Here is a 9,592-nt window from a genome sequence, read left to right as displayed (position 1 = left end):
ATTTCCTATTTTAACTGGTCTGGCATTAAAGGGCCCATATCCTGCAATTAATTTTAATTAATCTGTTCCTGAAACGTAAAAGTTTGACACTCTTAACGTCCCAAAGCAGAACGTTCACCCCCTAGTCTATGCTAAGCTAAACCGAGCTATGAAAACAGGCCGTGTTGAAATTGTCATGCTTGTGATGTCACAACCATGAGAAACACATATACATCAGTTTAGCCCTTAACCTTTAACCTTTCAAAGCAGAGCGTTTACCCCCTTGACCAAGCTAAGCTAAGCTAAATTGTACGACTCACGTTTCTATGACATGCTGGTAGTCGGTCGACGTCCTTCATACTCGCCCTGCATTTCCTATTTTAATTGGTCTGGCATTAAAGGGCCCATACCCTGCCAAAAATGTAAACGAATTTGTTTCTTGAAGTGTAAAAATGTGACATCTCAAAGCAGAACGTTCACCCCCTAGTCTATGCTAAGCTAAACCGAGCTATGAAAACAGGCCGTGTTGAAATTGTCATGCTTGTGATGTCACAACCATGAGAAACACATATACATCAGTTTAGCCCTTAACCTTTAACCTTTCAAGTCCAGCTAAGCTAAGCTAAATTGTTTTACACTGGACCTGAATGTCCAATTTTAACTGGTCTGGCATTAAAGGGCCCATATCCTGCCCAAAAAAATATTTAATTAGTTGCATGAAGTGTAAAAGTTCAACAAACTTTGTTAACATCTCAAGGCAGAACGTTCACCGCCTAGTCTATGCTAAGCTAAACTGAGCTGCATTATAAATTAAAGCTGACCATATTCAATTCTTCATGCTTGTGATGTCACAACCATCGGCAGCGCATGTACAACAGTTTAGCTTTTAAACTTCAACCTTTTAAAGCAGAACCTTCACCCTCTAGCCCATGCTAAGCTACGCTAATCTGCAAAATTCAGTGTTAAGTGTTAAATTCTTCATGGTTATGATGTCACAACCACAGGGAACTCATGCAGAACAGTTTAGCTGTTCAATGTTTAACCTTCAAAAAGAAATACAATGCTGTTCTGGCTGTCAGGAAGGAAACTGATCACCCTTCCGGGAGAGCAACAGTTTGTTCCATTCATTTCAGTTCAGACGGCGCAATACAGGGCAGCCAATCAGGACAGAGCTCATTTACACATTACAGGCACAGTGACGGAAATTCCAGATGTTTTTGCTACACAAAACCACACCAAGTGGACTCGGTGACAAGGGATTAAACCACAGGAAATGCAGACTTTGTGCCCTTTAAGCTTTTCCTTTAAGAATCCTGGAAGCTGTATAAGGTGGACAAAATAACAGAAACACCAAGCAAGCAGAGTTCAGCTGGATCAGGGAGGTTGGATCTGTGTTCTGTGCTTCTTCAAGTTCTGGTTCAGTGTTTTATAGCGAATGTCCTTTTCTATCTATTCCACTCTCCAGCTTTATCCCACCGGCCTTCATCTTTCCAGCCACTGACTGATTCCTTCAGGAGGCAGCTTTTGCCTCGTCTGATATAGGCTACTGCCTTTTTAGCTTCAGGGGTGGAAAAAGTACAGAGGAACTGCACTATCGTAAAAAATATATACTTTAGTCCGTAGAGAAGAGTGAAGAAGCAGCATTTTGGAAATTTTTGCATAAACGTCTGGTGAGAAATGGCCAGAGACTGAGCATCCGTCCATCCAGAGACAGGAACCAGACGCCTGAAAGGTTTAATGCCTCGAGGACAGAGCAGTGGTATTACATTATGAATACGCTGCCTTAAGGGTGGTGGTGGCTTAGACTAGTAAATAAAATAATTATATGCGTACATGCCGTAGTCATGGCGACCCCCGGTTCCCATCACCACCGCTGCACAGACGTCATTTTTAGACGTCCGTTTCTACGGTGACTCAATTACTAAACAAGGCCAATCAGAGTGATCTGGTGTGAAACGCTTAATTCCAGAGAAACTACAGAGTCAGAATTGGTCACAGTGGTGGAACGAATGCGACCACGCCTCCGAAAAGTGGAGGTGTCAATCTATAAAAAAAACATGTAGTGGCGTTAATCACGGCAATATTCTGTGATTAATTCTGATGATTAAACACAAGTTACAATGCTAGCTGCACGTCCTTGAATTTTTGGGCAGGAGAACAAAAAACATAGTGTGCCTAATAAACTGTCTCTTTATTGTTCTTATAATCTCTCAGTGCAGTTTAGAGAATTTCAGCCTCGTCATTGGGCTGGATTAAGCTAAGAGCTAAGCGATGAGCAGCTGTGTGTGTGTGTGTGTGTGTAAGAGAATGAGAGTTAGTTATGAGATTTAATCCATATTTCATCATAAATAAAGTGTAATCTACCCTCTGAGATCCACATTAGCGACGCTTTGTGTTTACACCGCTAATAAAAGCACTAATATGCCACTAGCCTCTGTACAGAGAGAGACCTACGGGAGGAAGTCTGGGCCAAAGTTGGTGAAATTATTAATTTACGTTAAAAAAAGGTCTGCAGATTTGTCGTTAATGTTGACAACACTACTGAAGAGTTTAAGGCCTCCGAGATGCAGCACAGGACGTATATTACATCATGAATATGCTGCCCCAAGGGTAGGTCCACTGGTGGCAAATAAAATGGCTATATTTGTGTGCTGTACTAATGACCACCCATGGTTCTGTTCACCACCACTGTAAAGAAATCAGTCCGAAAGTTTCTTAATTGAAGCGTTTCACACCAGGATGACCCTGCAGGACGATTACTTTTACACCAGTGTGGATTTTGTTGACCGGTTCATTCAAATGTGCTGAGACATGAGTATATAGGCAACAAGTATAGGTCCATTTTTGTAATTTAGTCAAAATACAAGTACGAAAGTACGAACTATCCACCATAACACTTGAGGACAGTAATAAAGTACAGCTACTAAAGTATTTTCTACCCCTGATGCTTTTGCAGCCAAATACAATCAAAACAAGTGACGAGAGATCGAGCTGTGATTAAGGAAAGTGACCAGGGGGGGTCTTGTGTATTTACTGACCCTTCTATTATTATTTCTATTATTATTTTTGCAATGTCTTACGTCCCTAAAACAGAAGCAACAATCAAACAGGGCTTCAGGAAGCTGTAGATATGGCCGAGATCCGGTCACCTGGGGCCGGATTCACAAACGTGACTTAGGTCTAAGCTTCTTTCTTATAAGCCTTTAATAAAACGATGAGGATAAATAGATATTCTTCCAAAACCTTTTTGTTTATAAATATTTCCTTAACCGTACCATAATCTCACACTGGTCCCAGACAGTAAAAGGTCAAAAGGTCAGCCTCTGAAGTACAGAGTTGATGTCTAGGATTGAAAATGGAGATTTTTCGTAAGATACTGTACAAATGCCAGTTTTCCAACCCCGGGGGATTGGTGGTCTCCTCGACTGTCTCTGCTAGCTCTTGTTTACTGTAAGTTTTTAAAGGCTTACTTGATGATTTCGTTTCTTGTCCATTTTACACAGATTTAATGGAATAACAGAAAATGTTGTTTATTATAAGCCATAAAATCCACCTTAAAAGACTACGGTAACTGAAGTTTGTAAATAACAGTAAATAATTATGACTTTATTAGTAGAATATTTAAGTTTGTTTTTTTTTAAACTACATTTTAGAATATTGGGCCTTGTTTAGCAACTGTTTTTAAGATTTTTTTTTTTGGGGGAGTTTTCACAAACACATTGACTTTGACCAGTGTTTTCCAAATTGACGGGGACAGCGGGATCCGTCACTAGAAGGGCAGAGCTGTGATCAATTCCCCACTTTAAAAAAACATCATGAATCTGACCTAGACTTTCTGTTAAGAACTAATTCTTCGGAAGATTTTGGTGAATGAGGTCCATTGTTATGAACTATCTTAGAATTCTTTGTACGTTTTTCCTTAGGCAAGCTTCTGTGAATCCGGCCCCCTGGTGTTTGGTTTTCGTCCTGCAGATTCTTCCCCCACTTTAAAAATGCTGAAAAATGAAATCCCGGGTTACGTTGCCTGCTTCAGCAGAGAGCACACTTGGCCATGCTCTTTGATGGGTGGGTTGACGGCACTTCCTCCTCCCCACATCACTATTAGGCGTCTGTGTATAGCTGTGTTGTATCGAAGCTGGGGAGCTGTGAGCTTTCCTCAGAGTGAGGGGGCTACCTAGCAGTGCAGTGCATCGGCAGTGGTGTGAAAGGGAAAAGGGGGTGGCTTCACATGTGTTGGAGGAGACGGGCCAGTTCTTACCTTCTAGTGATAGGGGAGGTTCACACGAACAGGAATTGAGTAGTTTGCTCTAAAATTTCAAATAAATTATCATATTACAAAAATATATATATATATATAATAAGCCCCACTCAGGCGGACTGACCACCATAAATTGACCACCATACATTTTGGAAGCGGTTGGCCTTCATATTTTCCCATGGGCGAGAGTGATTCCAGCCAAATCTACAGTAATCAGTGCTAAGTTCCCCCTGCTGCAGAGGCCGAGCTGCTTTGTGTACAGTACGGTGCAGGCCGCGTCCTGACTGCAATTGTTTTTTAGGTATTCTAGCCCACCTTCACTTCAGCATTCATCATGTATTTCTACGTCGTAACCCTGCTTTATAAAAAGAAAAAAATGTGCACTGATATTTTCCTCACCCTATGCGTCGTGCTTTTCTATGGAGGATTGTATAACTGTGGCTGTTCTGTACTCTCTAACACTGTCCATCAACATCAGCGCCGCATGGCCGCCGGAAGCTGTTTATTCAGAGCTGTTTAGAAGAAGGTCGGCCTACGAACAAACTGCTGTGTTCCCTGAATACAGACATAGTATTTATTTAAATATTTCCACTACAGAGGTAATATCTTATCTTATAATACTGAGATACTTCATTTACGTTAAAAGACAGAAAGAAAAAAAAAAGAAGAAAAAACCCTGTGTGCTTTGTCCACATTATCTGACTGCAAAGTGCTTTATTTCTTATCGAAATGTGAATAAATAAATAATAAATAAATAAATCCAATCAAATTCGTAATGGGTCTGGAATTATTTCCCAAAGCGGGTGCTGCCGATTTGACAGCAGTGAAAGGGAAAAATGGTGTGTGTGTGAGTGTGTGTGTGCATGAGTGTGTGCGCACGCGAGTGTGTGTGTCTAAAAAAAGCAATCTTATTTTGAATGGTTGTGTTTGTTTGAGTGCTGGAGGAGAAAGGCGCGTCCTCCAGGCCGCCTCTAAGAGACTCTCCAGCGGATTTCTATAGAAAGGCTATGTGAAGGTCACAAAACATTCACACGTGTTGCCATCCTTTCGCGAGCGCACAAAGACGGAGTGTGTTTCTCGGCCCTGCTGGGAATAATAGATATTAGGCCCTTTAAAATTCAGTTTATACTCCTCCATTCACAACATCTGCTGCACGGCTAAGCACTTTAATTAGTTTATGACTATTACACAAGGAGGAGGGGGGTGCGATATGAGATATACAGCCAAAATCAGAAAGCTTCATTACTGGTTGGAGTTACACTACTGGGACTCAGTAATGGCTTAAAACTAAATGGACGCCCAATTCTCGCCCTAATTAGCTAGAACTACCCCTATCACACACTGCTACCAGTGCTAGCGAGGGGAACGTTAGCAGTTAGTGCTTCCAGAATCACATGAAACTTCTTCTAACGCAACAGCATTGGGCAGTTCTGCAGTTCACATCCACTAAAATGTAAAAAAAATAAAAAATAAAAAAGGCCCATGTGTTGGTTATTGGAGTTGTTGGTCTCTAGATCCATGCATCACTAATAATGAACACTGAAAAATCAGGCTAGTTCTGCTGAGATCAGTTTTATGAGTTTTATTTACAGTGATTTTCCATTCCCTGCCTGAGAAATCAATAGTCATCATTCCTGGCATGGAAAAGAAATGCACACATAATTTACATCCATCAGATCTGGAGCATAAATAAAAAAAACAAGGGCTCCGTTATTTCCTCAGCCAAAAATGTTCCATGGAAACTACCAGACATATAAGGCAGCTGGTATAAGGCTACACCTATAACTACACCTTGCTAAATCCAATAGCGCCTATTCGTGCCCTCATGTACATGTAAGTATCAGCCCATTTCATAATGGGCCAAATAATACTGGAGCGTGTCAATTTCTTCCCCAAGTTACAGAAGAATATATATATCGTTGCCGTCACACAAAAACCTTGTATCTCAATTGTTGCGGTTTTCCACATTTGGCTTTATTATATTTTACATTGTGTCCCAATTTCATGAGGAATGGACCAATAGAAATGCTCCAAAATGGCTTGGAATAAAATATTTTACACTGACTTCCATTGAATGTTACTGTAAAGTTTTCTTTACGAGGTTTTCACGTGACAGCGAGGATATGTGTTGATAGGTGTTCCACTGTCAGCACTGAATTAGCAGCAAACTGTAAACTGGATCTACAATAACTATTCACTCACGTCCACACGTAGCTCTACTCAGCCACAGCGAAAGGCTGCCTGGTCAAAACGTAAGGTGATGTGATGAGGCCTGCCGCTAAGCTACCATTCAAACATATGGAATCGCACTGCATGTTCATAACTGCTGATATTTTAATAATTAATAACAACTTCAGGATGTATTTTTGTATTTTTAGATTATTTAACAACAATATTCAAATATAAATAATAGAATTAATTTAATTAATTTTATCTGGATTAAAAAATCCCATAATGTAGAATTTTCCATAATATATTTCTTTAATATGATTTATTTATTCTTTTTATATTATTTATTATTGAAGTTATTTTTTTATATTCTCCACTTTACAACCAGACATCTAAAGAATTAAATGGCTCAAAAAGCCACATCACAGAATATTAGTACATAAAATAATTCAAATACTCTGCCTGATACTGAAACACAGATTTACAATGAATTTTAATTTTTATATTATTTCTTTTTGCCTAAAACATATGTTTGATTACTTTCAAGGTAGAGAGATCTGTACACGGTGTAATAAGGCAAAATAGTCCCTTAAGAAAATGCCTTTTTTTGTCAGGTTTGCCACTATTTTACCAGCATCAATATTTCATATAAAACTTAGAAGACACTGGTTCTGGACAGTAAATAAAATTTTCTTACACTCCAAACTGAAATATGCAGAAATGTATGAAGAAACAATTGGTGGAGTTCCCCTTAATTACAACGTAATTTCTGATGCTTTTCAGCTTTCTTAGTCATTTACAATTACAGCTATAGAGTATATATAGCAAAATATACACATGTTAATGATACATACACAGTCATATCAGAATATTAGGACCACCCCAGCTTTGGAATGAGCTCTGCCCATTTTATCAGCTCCACTCAGCTCCATATAGGAGCACTGCGCAGTCCATCACAAGACCTCACAGGTATTATACAGTTGTGTGTGTTGCGCTGGTACGAGTGTGATCAGACACAGCTGCACCAACCAGAAATACACAGTTAACAGTGCTCCTGTGTGGGAAGTAAAGGTGATATAATGGGGCCTAGTTAATTCCAAACCAGGGGTGGTCATAATGTTCTGATATGACAGTGTGTGTGTGTGTGTGTGTATACAAATAAATTGGATTTATATGATCAAAGCAGTGATTCCAGACATTTGAACAGTAGGGACAGGACAGACAGACTAGTGTAATGCCCGCAGCCGGACTCACTCACTCACTTTCGCTCGCTCGCTCGCTGGGCAGTTTCTCACATTATCACACACACACACACGTTCCCCCTCTCTCCCAGAGCATCGGCACTGTCTCACTGTTACCCTGGGAATGCAAAGGTGTGTGGGGGAGGCAGACTCTTCTCCAGCTGCTCCGGTGAGTGTGTGTGTGTGTGTGTGCTGGCATGAGTTATGCCACCAGGTCATGAGCACATGTATCCCACTAGTATCCTCTCCTCAACAGGCTGCAATAGAAAGAGAAGCAGATTATGAGAAAGGGTCAAAACGCCACTGTTCGATTAGCAACTCAAGGACAGTTTAAGCCGCATGCGGTTGTTGGGTAATCTCTAGTATTATTTAGAGTTCACCTGGTTTGGTGGTAAATCAGGGCTTAATGATGGCAAATCAGGTGAGCTAGTCTGAAGAACAAAGCTCAGTTCCTCCAGGTTTCTCCTGGACGCCCCCCCCCCAGTCCAGCCAGCACAGCGTACAGGATGTGTTCAACTCCATCTGCAGCAGCAGCAGCTCACCTGATTTACCATCATTAAGCCCTGATTTACCACCAAACCAGGTGTTGATCTGAGGAGAACTCTAAATAATACTAGACTCCATGAGAGAGGAGAACCTTGGAGATGTTCTAATGATGAACACAGTGATGGAGAATCACCACCACCACTTTCTTTAGGAATGTGTATTACAGTTCTCCTCAGATCAACACCTGGTTTGGTGGTAAATCAGGGCTTAATGAGGGTAAATCAGGTGAGCTGCTGCTGCTGCTGCTGCTGATGGAGTTGGTTGAACACATCCTCCACGCTGTGCTGGCTGGACTGGGGGGTGTCCAGGAGAAACCTGGAGGAACCGAGCTCTGTTCTTCAGACTAGCTCACCGACAAGATCTCACTACTTTCTTTCTTCATAATGAGAAGCTCTTGTTTCTCCTTTTTAAGATCTGGAGCTCCTACAGTAAAAAACGCTCCTATTGCTGGTAGAAATTATGAAAATATTGGGTTTTCTGATTAAGCGTCTGCTGTATATAAACACACACCGCTTCACAGAACCCTTTTTAGCAGCTTAAGAATGTACCTCTGTACTGAACTCTCGCTCTACAATAAGCACCCATGAGTGGCCTTCAAGGGACCGCTCAAGGACATCTGCACTTCAGTGTGAGCAATAACAGCGCCATCTAGAGCTGACGTCTCAACACAGCTCTGTCCAGTACAATCTGTATTAGTTCTTTTAGTCCAGCTCCTGCATTACTGCGGGACCTGAACCTGAACAGGTTAAGTAGAGCTTACCTGAGGGTTTGAAGGCCATTAGCTGGACCACCTGAGAAGAAGATGACGACCATAAACTCAATATGAAGGAAATCATATCATCTTTGGGCTGAGAAACAGCAAACAGCTAAGGCGCTCACCTGATTTCCAGCAGCTGGTTTAAATGAGAAGCTTGCGAAGCCGTCATTCCCGAAACTCTCTGCAGAGAGAAAAGCGAGATGAAGGGTCATATCAGAACATTATGACCACCTACCTAATAGTGGAAAAGGAATAACCTTTTGGAAAGCGCTAACTTTGTGGGGTGTTCTAGAGCTGCCGTAGTGAAGGTGTACCGAGAATAGACTTCTCCACATTGAGTGGTCGACGCACCACTAAACACCTTCCCTCACCTAATACAGTCCATACCACAGAGTCTCGCTAGTGTCATCCGAGCCAACTGTGAACAATTAAAAACAATATACACCCTATATCAGCCATAACATTAGTACCACTGAGCATCTTCATTTACAGTGGCAGCTGTCTGTCAAGGGGTGGGTATGGCAGGCAGCAAGTGAGCAGGCAGTTCTTGAAGGTGATGGAGGTGTTGTGACAAGAGTCGAGCTGTGAGGTTCTAGACGACTGGGTCAGAACATCTCCAAAACACCAGGCAGGGCTTGTGGG

The 9,592-nt window shown here is 41.4% G+C and overlaps 1 long non-coding RNA gene across 1 annotated transcript; it reads right to left on the bottom strand.

Moving 5' to 3' along the window:
* Nucleotides 1–7,529: 7,529 nt before the first annotated feature.
* LOC140556995 (uncharacterized) lies at nucleotides 7,530–9,146 on the bottom strand. The gene is made up of 3 exons (XR_011979788.1): nucleotides 9,073–9,146; nucleotides 8,954–8,984; nucleotides 7,530–7,904 (listed from the first exon to the last, which is right to left on the bottom strand). It is a non-coding gene; the product is annotated as an uncharacterized lncRNA (long non-coding RNA).
* Between the last annotated feature and the right edge of the window lie 446 nt (nucleotides 9,147–9,592).

Source organism: Salminus brasiliensis, chromosome 6 (assembly GCF_030463535.1).
Source record: "Salminus brasiliensis chromosome 6, fSalBra1.hap2, whole genome shotgun sequence".
Taxonomy (NCBI): domain Eukaryota; kingdom Metazoa; phylum Chordata; class Actinopteri; order Characiformes; family Bryconidae; genus Salminus; species Salminus brasiliensis.
Note: the sequence above shows the minus strand (reverse complement) of the source record. Positions and strands in the feature narration are given on the sequence as shown.